Raw genomic sequence first — 16,675 nt, forward strand, 5'->3', positions numbered from 1 at the left:
CCATCCCAAGGAGGTGCTGGCTCAGCCAGGCCAGTGTCAGTTCATGTCCCAGCCTGTCTCTAATGCCTCTCACATTGTTGTCAAGGAGGTGCCCCCTGAAAATACAAATGGAGGGACCTCCTGGACCCTTCCTCATCAGAGTTGCATTTTAAGCCTGGGAGCCTGGGTTTACTTGGTCCTTAGCACCTCTCCTGAGGTTGAGGGAGGACAAAGACCTCTTGTCCCAGCATGCCAAGGGTTCATGGTCGAGCTAAGACGAATTCTCTATTTTGGAAGATACCTTCAAAATAATCTTTAATTCTGTGGTTCCCAGCTATCATGACACATTACAGTCTACCCAGGAAGGAACTTTTAAAAATGATAATGCCAGCTGACTTAGGATGTAGCTCACAGGTGGAGCACTTGCCCAGCATGCCTGAGGCCCTGAATTCAATCCCCAGCACTGAAGGAGGGGAAAAAATAAAGCCAGGGTTCTATTGCAGGTATGAGTGATGTGATGTGTGCTCTACCACTGAGAGTTTTGAAAATCTTCTGAGATGATTCTAATATGTGGTCAAGATGTAGGAACATTGCTCTGATTTTGCTCTACTACCTTGTTCTTTAGGTTTAAGTTTTACCGTGACAAAAGATGCAAAAATGTTGTTTTCTCAGGGCAACCTTATTAGCCAATATTGCTAAAATGGCTTCCTCACATAAGAAGAGGATCTTTTCTTTTTTTATTTGTAGTAAAAAGTTATTTTTCTGTCTTCTTTCAGTATGTCTTCACATTCCTACACTTTAGTGCTTGCTGCTGTGGAAGATAGATCTAGTTACTTGCATTCAGATATATAGAAGGACAATAATTTGCTCCTATATTTCAGTGGAAGCGCTAGGTTACTTTCTGGGTTTTAGCAATAGTTTCATTTTATAAACGAAAACTGATGACATTTGTGCTGATAGTTCTGATAGTTCCTGAAGGCTGCTCATTTAAACCTTACCTCCTCTGGTGAAAACAGGTACAGTGCTTTCTTACTTTCCTGTATATGTGAACACTTGGCCATATCATAACCTAGAAAATCTGGGTGCATGTTTGAGTGAACCACATAGTCTTATCACAGGAAGAGGTCAAGATGTTCCTAGAAAGAGGCACCTCAGCTCTGCTCGAGTGGAGTGCTTGACACATGTTGCAGAACTGAACTTTACATCATTTAAAGGCCCAAAGATGTACTTAGGACAGTGGACACATGGAGAATGTGGGCCGTTTGACAATGAGAGATGCTTTTGGGGTTCTCCAACTCTTTGTTTTAAATGAAACTTGGTGAGAGGTGGGCATGAGAAGATATGTGAGGATAACATCAGTCTGGCGATCCCAAGAACATTTATGGTTGTCTGGCGGGTGTTAGGATCTTTAGAATGGTGTGGTTCCATTATCTGATCAGTGGATAATGTTGGATAGTACTCTGGGTCACAGGATTCTTAGAATATCATCTCTCTCTTTACTACTTATTACATATGCTAATTAACAGTGCACAAGGTAATTTTTATAAGTGAGTAAATGTGTAGTAACTCTTAAGATTTATAGATTTCCCAGGGATTTGGGAGTGACAGGCCTGGGAGGCATGTTGGCTTTTGGAGTGAAGTCATTTCTCATAAGACTTTTAGGTTAAAGTTTGTTTCCTTGTCTTTTGTCTCCTTTGCTATCTTATTTCTTCTATCCTACCTAAAGTTGAGGGTTCTTAGTCTGGAGGAGTGCTTTGGCTAACCAGACTGTTAGGGCCCTGGCAGTGTGATGTAGCTGACATTGTGCTGCTTTCGCTAAGGGCAGTGGCTATGTGGGACTGAGGCTTTACAGTTATTTGCTTGATAGTTTATCAGAGTTTGGAGATGAGATTTAGAGCTTGGGAAAAACGGGTTTTCTCCTTGCTTTGATTTTGTTTTAAAAATGAGTGTTTTGCTGTGAACTTTAAAAAAAAAAAAACTTGTCATTTTTTTTTTTTTCTCAGTTTGTGTAGGAGAACCCTGTCAGTAGTTGGAGGAGGGAAAATGTATGATCTTTAGTGACCTTCGTGTCCTCTATGTGTTAGAGACCTCCCTGAGTGGCAGAAAATGACTAGGATACTTCAGTAGCTGAAGACAAGGACTCTAGAACCAGTCCAAAACCATTTCTGATATAGCTAGAGCAGAGATAGATAGTCATTCCTTAGTATGATTGGGAAGTTGGTTCAAGGACCACTGCAAATACCAAAATCCACAGATGGTCAAGTTCCTTATGTAAAGTGGGGTAGTAGTTGTTTATAACCTGTGCATATCCTGTCATATACTTAAATCACTTCTAGGTACCTTTTGATAATTAACACAATGTAAATGCTGTGTAAATAACTTTATACTGTATTGTTTAGGTAATAATGACAAGATAAATAAGTCTTTACATGTTTAGTGCAGATGCAACTTTTTTTCCCCCCAAGTATTTTTGACTCATAGTTGGTTGAATCCATGGGAGCAAAACCCACAGCTGTGGAGGGCTGATTGGACTGTGTATATGCGTGCATTTGTGTGCACATATGTAAGTACATATATTATAAGCAAATCTAATTGTTATAGCTATTTCTAGTCATATGTGGCTGCTTATTCAAAGTGACATAGTGGAAATTCTCTGACTTGTAAGGAAGACTTAGAAGGGACCTTTGCTTCTGATCCTCGGTCTTTTCAAAGAAAAGCACACTGGCTTGGGCATGACATTCCCATTTAGATAATTTTTAACAGTTGTGGCCACTGGGAAGCTAGCTCTCTGCTCACCCTTGTGCAGATTTCTTCTCTTAGTTAATTACCGAGGTGACAGGTGTGTGTGGAGGTGGGGGGTGGGGCAGGGGGCACTGTTGGATGAGAGAGACAGATTGCTTAGATAACAGGCAGGGGCATCTGGTCATTTTGAAGTCTCAGAAAATGAAGACTCTGCTCCCCAGGGGAAACTTCAAGGGGCTCTTGGATCAGTTGGCATGAATTTTCTAATCTTTGCTCATTTATTTTCCCTACCTCCTTCTCTGTAATAATTCCAAGGTTCTTGAACTCCAGGGCCTAGTTAGTTATGCATGTCACTAAGAAAACGTTGAAGAAATGAGGCACTTAATTTTCTATCCCTTAACTTAGTTTTAAATTAAAACTAATTTAAATTAAAATGTATTTAACATTTTAGGAATTTGAAAGGAAAATGACACCAAAGTAATGGCAAGTTCTCTTTAAAATCCTAGCCCATTGGTTTTTTGAAGATATTCTACTAGCCCTTCCTCCTATCCCCACCCATCCCACCTTCTGAGTCTTTCAAAGTCAGAATCACTCACGGATGTATGAATGTACTGGACTTGAACCTAGGTCCTTGCAAATATATGTGTGTGTATGTGTATGTATGTGTGTGTGTGTATATATATATATATATATATATATATATGGATTTGAACCGGGACCAGTTTGCTACTGAACTGCATTCTCAGTTCCTTTTAATTTTTATTTTGAGATAGGGTCTTTCTCAGTTGCTAAGGTTGGATTTGAACTTGGGAACCTCCTACCTCAGCCTCCTGAGTTGCTGGGATTAGGTTTACCAGTGTGTACCACCATGCCTGTCTCAAAGCCAGCATCATTTCTTTATCCATTTTTTTTCTTTCTTTCTTTTTTTTTATTTTTATTTTTTGTACCAGGGTTTAAACCCAGGGTTACTTAACCACTGAGCCACATCCCCACCCCTTTTTATTTTTGAGATAGGGTCTTGTTTAGCTGCTGAGGCTGGCTTTGAATTTGTAATCCTCCTACCTCAGCCTCCTGAGTTGCTGGGATTACAGGCATGCACTACCGTGCCTGGCAAAGCTAGCATCATTTTTAAGGGAAACAATTTGGAATAGTTTGCATCATCTTCACATAGAAAGTATAGTCAAATGTTATGCAGGTAGATTATCCCTTATCTGAAATCTTTGCACCCATGGTGTTTTAGATTTCTGATTTTATTTTTCGGATTTTAGAATATTTACATATGCATAATGAGAGTTCTTGGGGATGAGACCCATGACTGAACATGAGATTGTTTTGTATGCCCATAATCTGAAGGTAATTTTATATGACAATTTTAGTGTACCTTTAGACTGCCACCTGGTACATGAGGACAGGTGTGGAACTTTCCACTTGGGGTGTCACATTGACATTTGAAATGTTGTAGATTTTGGAGCATTTTGGATTTTCAGATTTAGGGAATTTCAACCTATACTAGGGTTGAGTGGGGAGGTTAACAAATATGAAGCAATTTTGATCTTTTTTAAAACAAAAAAAGTTATTCCAGTTTTATTCATATTGGGGATAAATTGATGAACTGCACAAAAATAAAAGGTAGTGTCTGATCTCAGTGAACATTTCCTTCATGTCAAGCATTCAACTGAGGAAACAAAGCTGACTACTGCATGTCCCTACTTCTGAGAATTTATCAAGGAGCTCCTTATGCTACCAGCCTTTTATCTTCTTAGCCATGCGCTTTCCTTGGTTTTTGATCATGCCCCATCCACCCTTCTTGTCATTTACAGACTCCAGGTGACAGTCCTCTCACATTGGCACAGTTCCTCTTTGGAACTCTCAGCCTGGCTCTTCCAAGTGTGGCCTGGGAGCAGCAGACCTGGCCCCACCCCAGGCCTGTGTTGTTTAACAGGAACTCCAGGTGACTGTGTCTGCAGATTAAGATGGAGACTGTTGCGTCGTGCCTAGACAGGACTTGGCTCTGCCTTTCTAACCAGCTTCCAGTTGTTGCTGATGCTGGTGTGTGGGCCTCTTCGAGGATTGCAAGCCTGTGCTCTAGAGAGCCTATGTCACCCTGATTTTAATAGTGAAGCTGTTTGGGTTATCTCATGATGTGGGCCAGTGTAAGCTTTCCAAGTTCCTCTGCTGTAAATACTCTCTTGCAGAGTTGCAGTTAAAAAAAAAAAAAAAAAAAAAAGCCAGTTTCCTTTGTGTGAGCATGGTTTTCAGAGCTTTAACAACACACTTCATCCTCACCCAGTCTCCGGAGGGGGACACTGTTATCATCTTTGACACAAAGGGGAGATGAGGCACAGAGATTAGGCAGTTTGATCAAAGCGACATGAACTGATGAGTGGAAGAGCAAGGCCCTGAGCCCAGCTGTATGACCTTGCTATCCAAGTTTTGAAATGATTGCTGTGCACATCCTCAGTTTGACGGGCAAGTGGAGCCTCCTCACAGTTCAGAAACCAGAATGCCTTGGTTCCGGCAGTGGGGTGCTTCTGGAGTGCAAGATGAGTTTAGTGTGCGGTAAGTATGAGGGGAGATGAGTGACAGTGGACGATGCTGTTCACATTCAAGGGTTGGGGTGGTGGAGGAAGCAGACACCCAGGGTGCCGGCTGCTGAGGAAGAGAGGGCACACGCAGCAGTCTTTTACAAGCATTAATAAGGGTTCACATTTATGTCATTTAAACCTTGGACTGATCCTTTGGCATAGGTACAAATTTTGCAGAAGAGGGATGGAGGTTCAGAGAATTTAGTAATTTTCCTATGGCTGCAGAGCACAGAGTAACATAACTTGAATTTTAAGTCAATTCTCTGTGACTTCGAAACATGTGTCTGAACCTTCTTTGCTTTGCTGCTTCTCTGGGCGCATACTCAGAGAAGTTAAGATACAGAGGAGAGATAAAAGACCCGAGTCATGGACACTGGGTATGGAGGGGATGAGGGTGACAATGCATGAGCAGCACCCAAGGCTGAACTGGAGCTCCTTAAGGTCTCCCTGGGAAGGGCTGGTCCCTTGTGGTGGGCCCAGGGCTGGATCTCTGTGTGGGGTTAAGTGGCCCCATGGTGAAGTCCATTTCCATCTGGAAGACCTGTCCTCACCTGCCAGATGTTCTACCCTCTGCCAACCTAGGAGAGGCCAGTCCTGCATGCCTTGCCTCCTGTTTGATACATGCACAGAGCCCATGTGCCACCACCTCTGCTTCACTGGAAGGAAATTGCAGTTTGTTTCCTGCCATAGACATTCCTCATTGCTCTCAATGTGAAAATCGGGACTTGTTACTTTAACCAAATGATTGTATAGCCCCGTGTGACCCCGTATAAATTTTTTAAATGGATAGTTAAGCTGACAGCACGTGAGTTGCAGCTAGGGAATTCTCTGCCTTGGGATGCTCATAACAAAGGGAATTGACTGGGGTGAGCAGATGGACCCTGCTCATTTTTTGGCAATCATTGACAAGCACGCAACACCTCCAGGTGGCTTTCCATGAAACTGCTCTGTGTGTTACAGCCCCCCAACACCCTGCGCATTGGTGGAATGCTGATGGTCCTCTTTCTTCCCTGGGTAAGGTAGTCTTTGGGCTCTTTATCCTTGATATCAGAGGCACACATTTCATTTAATTACAGAAGATTTTTTTTAATTATAAAAGCATCAAAACAGTATTACAAAAAACTTAGAAATAGGGAAAATCACCTATGTTTACTATCCCCAAACAATCATTATCTGTTTTAAAAATTTCTTCCAATAATTTTTCATAGCCGTATCCATTGTTTTATGTTTTCCCTATTGCTGCATAATCTCCATAGTTACCATCTTAATGATTGCATAATATTCTGTTGCAATGCTGCACCATTAATTAACTCATCATTGACAAGTATGTTGCTTCCAATATTTTAGAATTATTAATACCACAGTGAGTTACATCTTTATACATGTAGTATTTCCATATTTTGAGTTCATTTTAGTTTCCTGTGATAGAGTACTAGATGTGGCATTCATGGGTCAAGGGTATGAACATTTTTATGGCTTCTAAAACATACTGCCAGATTCTTTCCAGAAAAGTGGAGCCAATTTACAATAGCATCACGAGGGCATTTGTTTCCCAGATGGCCAGCCAGGGTTAGGGCTGCAGCCTCTCACAGCTGGAGAGGAGGAGGAACTGTGTGTGTGTTTAAAACTAACCCTATATGGCACCATGCATTATTAACCTTGCTAATGGGAATATACTAGGCATTGAATGTCAATATAATAGTTATCCAATTCAGTGTAGACACGAGGTAAAGCAAGTTCTGTATGTTTCCTATTGCCCTGGAATTTGTACTTTTGAAAGTCAACAAATATGAAATGACAAGCATTTAGACGTTGTGACTAGGTTCCTATGACTCCTTACTTTTGGGGAGTAACTAGTGATTTGGGAGTAGAGGTGGAAGTCAGAGGGATATGTTGGGACCAACAAGGGAGGGCATTGTAAGTACATCACCACTGTTGAGGAAAGTGCCTAACCTGGGCTGTAGATCACCTACCTCACAGTGTTTTGATTGCCGAATGGATAGTTTATATCTATAGGGATTTTGAGGTCACACCTAGGTTCAATGGAAAGGGTACTATGATTATTAGCAATTTGTTTTGACCTTTGTCATTGCAGTTTTCTCCAATTTATTATTATTCCAATTGAATTATAAACATTAATTTCCTTAAAGTAGGGACTATACCTTTAAAAATGACTATTTTTTTTTTTTTTTTACCCGTTACCTAAAATGTCTAGTGCATTATTTTGTTCATGATGTATGCCTGTGGACATTTTGTGTCTCTTGCATGAATGAGTGAGAGAAATTATCACTTTATCCTCATGGTCTTGAACATTTTGCCAAAGCCCTATGGTTAGTAACAGGATCCCACAGTTCTCGTGCTCACATGGGAAACCTCAAGCAGACTTCACAGGGGTAAAGGGAAAAGAAATTTCAGCAGGGGACTTTACAGAAAGTCATGCCTGAAAAGACCTCTGACTCATCTATGTAATCTCCTAAACTATTTGATGAGAATTCCTTGTTTTACAGATAAGGAAGCTGAGTCCATTAAGGATAAAGTATCTTCCCTAAGGTCACATAGATGGGGTGACTAAGCAGGATCTCTCGATCCCTAGTTTGGCAACCTTCCCACTATGCCATTATTGGAGAACTCAGGATGCTAGTTCAGCTTACACCACATCTCCCATGTCCTCTACAGACTTGCATTTTTGGAATTTTCTTTGCTTTGTGACCACACTGTCTTCTTGTAGATGACCGATAATGTGTTCAGAGATTGTGGTTTTAGGGCACTAGTCAGATGTGATCCTGAATGGTACGGGCCTCGAGATTTGTATGAGCGCCAAGAGACTGTGTGGAATCAAAATTCAATTCCATACAAAATTACTAGCGCTTTGGATTCTTTCTGGGTTTGAATGCCAACTTTTTTTTTTTTTTTTTTTTTTATAGGGAGAATGTTGCAGTGATAGTTGTGGTACCTGATTTGAGTGTGTATTTGCCACAGTTGTGATCCTAATAAAACTCTCATTATGATCCATATGCCCAGAGTAGAGATTTAAGGTTGTCAAGGGAGCACTAACTTTGAGCTTCTTGATTTCTCTTGTGTGACTGAAATCTAAACTTCAATATTGCTTCCACTGTGTGGTGGTTTTTCTTCCTTTCTTTTCCATAACCCCTTTCCCCCAATATGACATGCACGTTTTGTTTTGTAGTTGAAATTCTAAAGCTAACACGTTAACGGTGAGGGAAGTATTCATGGTGAATGTCAAGTGAAACAACTGGGGAGACAAAGCAAGAAAGAGAATTAACAGTCTACTGGTTCTTTTAACAGGGCATGTGAGGTCTGCCCTGGGATTTGAATGATTTGTAGATGACTGGAACCTGCTCATTCCATTGTGGCTTGAGGCCCCTTGAAATTGATGTTAACCTCCTAAGCTGTCAGTAGTTAGAGGTACTGGGTAATCAGGTTCAGAATTTATGAATATTTACATTTCAGGGGCCTTTTACTATGTTTCTGCAACTTTGGATTAGAGTCCTTTGTCCTCTGTTTGACTGTCTAGCTTTTTAAATGCATGGTGTGGAGTGTAAGCCCCTGAAACACACCCAGGGTGTCCTGGTATGGAAGTACTTTCTTTCTGGGAAAGCACATAGATGATGTATTTTATTGTACTTGTAGTATAGTGAACAGGATGATTTTTCTCTGCTTGCCTAAAACTCTAATTCTACACTATCTTGTGCAGTAACAGATAGTATGGTTATTAAGTAAAAAGAAGTTAAACAGTCTTACTGCCATGCTGCTGATAAGTATTTTGCTTTAGAATGCTGGGTAGATACCTTTTGACTTTGCTTGGTCTTGAAGGAGCTACCATTTTTTTCATGAAAAGAGAAATATAAATTTGGTCTAAAACATTTAGAAAAGGTGGAAAAATTGAAAGAAGGAAAACTTATCCAAGTTCTCTAGCTTAATGTAAACCACTTATATCCAAGTTCTCTAGCTTAATGTAAACCACTTATAACATTTTTTTCATTCTTTTCCTAAATATAATTTTTAATGTGGTTATAATCAGGAAAAATTTACATTTTTAAAACATATATGTGATCATCTGTTATATACAATTACATATAATTTCCTTTTTTAAAAAAAATTTTTTTTAGTTGTCAATGGACCTTTATTTTATTTATTTATATGTGGTACTGAGGATTGAACCCAGGGCCTCACACATGCCAGGCAAGTGCTCTACCACTGAGCCACAACCCCAGTCCCATATAATTTTCTTTATTGGAGCTTCATTGTTTATTGAGGGGCATTTATTAAAATATTTACTTAGCTGGGCACAGAGACACATGCCTGTTATCCCAGTGACTCCAGACATTTAGGAGGATCACAAATTCAAAGCAACCTAGCAAGACCCTAAGCAACTTTGCGAGTCCCTGTCTCACAGTGAAAATTAAAAAGAGCTGGGGATGTATAGCTCAGTGGTAAAGCAATCCCTAGTACCCCCTGCCCTCTTCTCCACCCCCCCAGATTACTTGTTCTTTCACCATCTGGACCAGTGGTTCAGTCTGTTTTTCCTCAGTGGGTGGTCAGTGGCCTGTGGTATCTCCTGTCACTCACCAAGAGTGATAGGGCAGTCAGTTTCCTCAGTTCACAGTGGCCAAATTCTCTGTTAAATTTGAGAGGCATTGATCTGAATATATATCTTCCTGATGGTAAGTGATCATCTACTGAGTCTGTCCTGCATAAAGCTTTGTGTGTATTTAACCCTTTTTTTTTTTTTGCGGTGCTGGGGATCGAACCCAGGGCTTTGGGCTTGCAAGGCAAGCACTCTACCGACTGAGCTATCTCCCCAGCCCTTTGTGTGTATTTAAGATTAGTTCTTCTGGGTATTTTCCCAGAATGTAGTTGCCAACAAATAAAAGGATAAACGTTTTGATATTTTACTTCTTGTTGCATGTGTGTGTGTGTGTGTGTGTGTGTGTGTGTGTGCGCGTGCATGTGTGCGCACTTCCATTGTACAATTTTATATGTATTTTCCACAAGTTGATACAAGTAACATCCATGAAACTAACCATATACAACATGTAATGTTGGCTATTATTGATATTTAACTTTGTGAACTTGATGGAAAACACTGCCATTAAGTTTTTAAATTTCTTAGTTGGGAGTTTGTGCATTTCAGCACACATTTGTCAACTACTTAATTTCCTGACTTATTATCTCATCTTGGCCTTAGAATTATTGTGGGAGGGAAGGGGTGGTGCCTGTCAGAATCTGAGTGGGGAGTGTGTGGTTAGGATGCAAAGCTACCCTGCAGCCTTGATTTCTACCTGAGTTGACAGGCACCTGTCCCCCATTCCCATTGAAAGGGAATGCTTTTTTTTTTTTTTTCCCCCTTCGGTGCTGGGGATCGAACCCAGGGCCTTGTGCTTGCAAGGCAAACACTCTACCGACTGAGCTATCTCCCCAGCCCCTGAAAGGGAATTCTGAATTTTGTGTTGTGCCTCTCTTTTACCTATTCAAGAAAAGGAGATTTAAAATAGCTTTCTTGTGACACTCAAGATAATAGAATACCTATGGGTAAACTTGATGTAAAAAATGTGAAAGGTAGTGTGGTGTGGTGGCTTAGGCCTGTAATCTCAGGAATGTAATTGGGAGGCTGAAGCAGGAGGATCTTAAGTTTGAGGCCAGGGCAACCTAGAAAGAACATAGTTTTAAAATTAAAAGTAATAATTAAAAAAAAATGGTGTGGAGACGTAGCTCATTGATGGAGTGCAGAGGCAGTTTTCTCAGTGCTCAGGAGGGTTTGGGCAAACAGACTCAACATTAAAACATGAGGTCCACAGGCAGGTTTATTTTTTAATTTTTAATGCACTGCTACATCTTGAATGTGTAGAAATGTTAAGGCTCAATAAACATGTTGAATGAGTGAATGAAAATAATGTCCTTAGTAGAGTAAGTTTAGCAATCACTCTTTTGTGGAATTTGATAGTATTCAAATAAAATGCATATACCTTCTTTGCCAGCAATACAATCATTAAAAGTTACCCTTTGTATTTTCAAGGTTTGCCAAGATATGTGGACAGCAATGCTTATTTCCTCACTGTTTTTCATAGTAGTATCTGGTAACAACCAAAGCACGTCATCAAACATTGGTTAAATAAATCATGGCACATTCAAATAATGGCTTGGTTTGTAGTCGTTGGCACTTTGTTTACTGTCAGAGAATGAATTCTTTTTTTTTTTTTTAATATCAGTAATCAAACCCGGAGATGCTTTACCACTGAACTGCATCTCAGCCATTAAAAAAAAAAAAAAAAAAAAAAAAAAAAGTTTTTAAATTTTAAGATTGGGGTCTCAATAAGCTGCTGAGGCTAACCTTGAATTTGGGATCCTTCTGCCTCAGTCTCCAGAGTTGCTGGGGTTATAGGCATGTGCCACCACACCCAGGCAGAGAATGGATTTTAAGGCAAGTTGATATTAAGTGAAAAGCCAGGGGTGGTTCATAACCCTGTGTGTGTCAGGAATCAAACTGGATATGTTTTATTGATAGATTTAATAGATGTTACCAGGGATTCTCTCTACCTATCCAAAAGGATCACTGGAAACAGTTTTTATTTTAATTTTTTTTTTTTTTTTTTTACTTTTATCAACCCACCTGGGTTTATCTGAGTGTAAGATTACAGAACTTTTTCTTTCCCTTTTTTCCCGTTTGTGTTAAAACATATACACACCTACACAAACCTAATAATTATTACTTGGCAAGAAATTACTATATAACTTTCTCTGTCAATTGTGATATTGACCTCAGTTTGACTTTATCCTCTCTAGATATATAAAACTCTTCTAAGATTTAGACTTTCAGTTGTTGACCTTGGTGGTTGAATTAGTTACGAAGGCTTTGTGGGCTGGGGATGTAGTTCAGGGTTGGAGTGCTTGCGTAGCATGTGAGAGAGGCCCTGGGTTCAGTCCCCAGCACTACAACAAACAAACAACAACAACAAACCCCAAAAGGCTTTGCATCTCTTTTTAACCATGGGCATAAGGGGTAGTAAGAACATTATGGCTTGTAAGGGATATGAACAAGGAACTCAGGTCTTGCTCTAGCTGTCAAAAAATGAGAGAGAAAAAATCCACAAATTGCTTTGTTCTTTAAAAGATTGGTGTATTCATTGTGGTCTCATGTTAATTTACCCATTACAGATTTGTTTTGGGGGGTATAAGCTAGTTTTAATAGCTTTCCATGCATCATAGACTCTTTTAAGTGTTTATAGGTTTTATATAATACGAACATATTCATCCATAAACCAAATTTATGTACATAAAGCTCCTTGACTTCTAATGAACCTTTTAGATGTGTATAATGTCTGAAACTTGTAGATAATTTAGAACAAGCAAATAACTTGGGACCATCTTCTGGAAGCAATTCAGATTATGAATGAGGCTACAGTCTTCCTGAATGCTCCTTAAATTCAAAAGGATGGCAGTCTCATTCATAGCCTTCATTTATCCCCAGAAATTAAAATATAAGAATTTCAATAAGAATTTCTTCTGGGCTTTGCTTACTATTAATCTATAATAAGTCTCCTAACTTTAATTTGTGTAGCATTTTTTTTGTGAGTTTCAGAGGCTCTTTCTATATACTCTCACTTAAGTTTTACGACAACCCTGAGAAGCAGACTGGGAGTTGTCTTTATTTGAGGACTTATTGTTTGATATTTGAAGACAATATTGCCAACCTAGAAAAGACGTTGACAGTCGTGCAGAACATGAAGTGAGGCGGCAGGGAAAGAAAACAAGGGAATATCAAAGCTTCAAAGATTTAACTTGGCTCCAAAACTGCTGGGAATGTGCTCATCCCGGAGAGTCTTGAAAAATAGGGTCATTCTCAGGATGTGCTAAAAAATCTAGGGCACTCTATTCTTGCCCTTTGTTCTGTGCTGTTGTTCCCTAAAGAACAGCTTCTCAGATTTTGAAGACCATGGTTCTAAATATCAATTTCAAGGGGTGCAGCTTGGGCTCAGTTACAAATTTGAGTGCTTACTACGTGTCAGAAATACTGAAGTAAGTCCTAGAAATCTTGTGTTGAAAACAAAGACACAGACTCTTTCCCAAGGAACTTACAGCTGGGATTAAATCTGGGATTCCTGAGCACCAAGGTGGACATGTCCCCACTCCCAGGCAGCCTTGTTTCCTGGGGTATCATCAGGCCGGTAGGTAGTCCTGACAACTTGTGTTCAGTGCTTTAATAGTGAAGTGCATGTTGCCAAGGAAGCAGATTGGTGTGGGCCCTAACAGATTTGAGGATTCTGGGATGGGTGAGTGTGAGTATGTTTGAGAGGTGGGGGGAGTGCAAAGCCAAGTGACCAATAAAGTATAAGAACCTGTCCCCATGAAGTCAGCTCCCGTGTTCATCCAGATGACGGTTTATTTAAGTATCATCTTGGTGTGAGGTTAGATATTCACCTACCCTCATCATCAGCCTGGGATGTGCCACAGTTCTTCACAAAGGTCTCAGATTGCCGTTTTCTGTGAGCCATACACACACACCCAGAAAGCCTGTTCTCAGCTAGGTCTGATTTTCTGGACACTTGCTAAATTACTGCTGGTTTTTACTTCCCTCTTTAATTCATCCACGAATGCTTCCTGGATAAAGGCCAGTTGGTGCAGGGCCACACTTTATCATTTTACCTGATTCCCAGCTGGATTCACAAATTGCACATCACAGCTTTTATGATACAGATCTGCATGTATTGCCATTTAGTATATGTTTTCCTTGTTGGTAACTTGATTTAATTTCCTCCAGCTGGCAATCTCTGTTAGGGAACTTTTTTTAGAACGCTACTGTAGGTGGAGTTGAACTGCTGTGGGAGATAGAGGTGCACCTGCCTCCACAGTGGAGAAGCACTCCAGAGGGAGGGGACAGCCTAGGTGAAGTCTGGCATTCAAGATAGCATGTGCAAGCGTGGAAAACAGGAACAGTTACTCTGGTGGGTTAGATACTGTGGTGAAGGAGTGGTAATTGGTGAGTCCAGAGAGAGAAACAGTGGTTGGTTCAGTTGTTCCCAAACTTTGCTGCATATTAGGATCACCTGGAATAAAAAATAAAGATAAAAAATTCTAATGCCTGGTTCCCACCCCAAGACATTTTGACTTAGAGTGGGGTATGGTCCAGGGTATAGGGAATTGTATGCTCCCCCTTAAATGTGTAGAAAAGCTTGGAAACCTCTGAGCCTGTTTATGAAGAACCTTATAAATTATGCAGACACATTTGGATTTTATCTCTAGAGAGATTTATGGCATGAAGGAACCACTGAACGGTTTTAGCTAGCCTGCTTATAAAGTAGAAAGATCATTCTGATTGCTTTGGGGAAAGTGGATTGGGGAGGCTGAGGTTAGAGGCAGTGAAACCAGTTAAGGGTGCCTGGAGATAAAGGTGGCTAATGAAGAGAGTGGCAAAAGAGGTGGGAAGGGGCAGCTGGACCCCTGATGTTTTGAAGAGAGGGATTCAATAAGGGTGGGTGGATGGGTTCCAAGGAGAGGAGGACTGAGCTGAGCCTAGGGTCTGGGGGCAGGAAGATCCCTTCCTTGTTTTGGTAGGGATTTCCCACCCGGCTTGCGGAACCTGAGCACCAGCTGAGTTGCTTTCTTCTAGCAGTACAGCTGAGGAAATGCATCAGTTCTTTGCTAAGCACTTACCCTCTATGATGGACTGCCTGTGGTCTAGTTTTTTCCTCAGGCAGAGGTGGTATCTTGTTCCTTCTCAGTTTGATCGGGTATTTTTTTCTCTATTGCTCCGTCTTGTGTGTCACATTTGCACAGCTGATCTATGACCCTATTTAAGAGAGATTCTCCTCATACTTGTGATCCAAGAATGTTGTGGTGAACAGGGGGTTACCACTGGCTCAGTGGCACCTAAAAAACTTCAGTTCCCTTTTTCCAAAAAAAAAGAGAAATAATTAAGGAAATATAGATTTTATTATTCTTTCATATAATTAATTTGAAATTCCATATCACTTTTATTTGAAACATTTTTTGGAAGAATAGGCAATTTTACATAGCAATCCAGAGTCCTTTGAGAAAGAAATGCAACCTATAAAACAAAAGTTCATTTGTGTTCTGTTTTGTAAAAATCCAGTATATAAAAATCAGAATTTCTAAAGCAGGACCATCCTGGATGTACATAATTGTTCCTCAATGATTTTGCTAATGGATTCTTGGCTTTGTGCAGAGATGTCCTGTAGGAATTGTTTTGTAAAGTAAGGTTTCTTTAAATGACTGTGTTCTTTAAATTATTTGGATTTCAGGAATAATTTTTTCGAATAAGTAACAACCTATCTGGGTATTATATAATTTTCTATGTATTGTTTTGAGAATCCTGGACAAGCATTAGTCAGGATTAGGACCTTATGTCCCCATAAATGCTAGATCATGTCAGACAAAGAGAATGTACATGTACACTGTCTGACCTTTCCCCATTACTGTGACTTTGGTATAAGGTTTTTCCAGCTTTTTCCATGCCTGCAGCACCTGCAGAACTCTGTAGGGCAATCAAAACTGTGTGGGATATTTTGGCTTATTGCAATGTTCTTTTTTTTGGTATAAATTTTAATTTACTTTTAGAATGTGATTGTTGCTATGATTCTAGACAGACATAAATTATAGGTAGTGATATTCAGTATAGATTTACTGAGGTGAAAGAGTAAGTTTTAAAGGTAAAAATCACAGGGATAAGTGGGGAATTCATTTGATGATGAGAAAAAGAAGCAAAGAGAAATGATCAAAACATAATCTGAAAAAAATCCCACAAATGACCTTAATATTAAATATTTGAAATGAAATAGTATCACTCCCTACCTTTCAAAAAAGAATAATGGGATAGATGTCAACAATAAGACATGTATTTCCCAAAGCACCAGGATCTTCCTTTGGTAGTATAATACTTTGAGAAGAATTTTTCTCTTTGTATTATTTCTAAAGGGTCAGTTGATTTTTTTTTTCCTCCTTTTTTGAGAAGAGAGGAACAGTGGGCACCACAGTACCTAACACATTTGTGATGGGCTTATTATAAATACATGTGCAGAGGCAAATGACCATGATAGACTACCATCTAGGAAACTGTTTTATTTAAATGAAGTAATTTCCCTCCTGCTACCTTACAGGGCATCAGCAAATGAGTCATGCATGAGAGACAGAGAAGCATATACTGCTGGTTTTCACTCTGTCATCCCACAAGGGCTTCATTATGGAGAGGAATGCCGATGGCTATCCAGACGCTTAACTGGCAGCCTTAGCTGACTAATGGAGCCATATTCATGTTGGCTGACATCTGGTTTTAGAAGTTATTTATAGAGGAAGAATTGTTGTAATCTAAACAGCTAGAGAGATTTTAAATG

At 39.9% G+C, this 16,675-nt stretch overlaps 1 protein-coding gene across 4 annotated transcripts in view; it reads left to right on the forward strand.

Moving 5' to 3' along the window:
* The window catches only part of Fars2 (phenylalanyl-tRNA synthetase 2, mitochondrial), a 499,052-nt gene that overhangs the window by 43,054 nt on the left and 439,323 nt on the right, over nt 1-16,675 (forward strand). The gene's annotated exons all lie outside the window — the stretch shown is intronic.

Source organism: Sciurus carolinensis, chromosome 7 (assembly GCF_902686445.1).
Source record: "Sciurus carolinensis chromosome 7, mSciCar1.2, whole genome shotgun sequence".
Classification (NCBI taxonomy): Eukaryota; Metazoa; Chordata; class Mammalia; order Rodentia; family Sciuridae; genus Sciurus; species Sciurus carolinensis.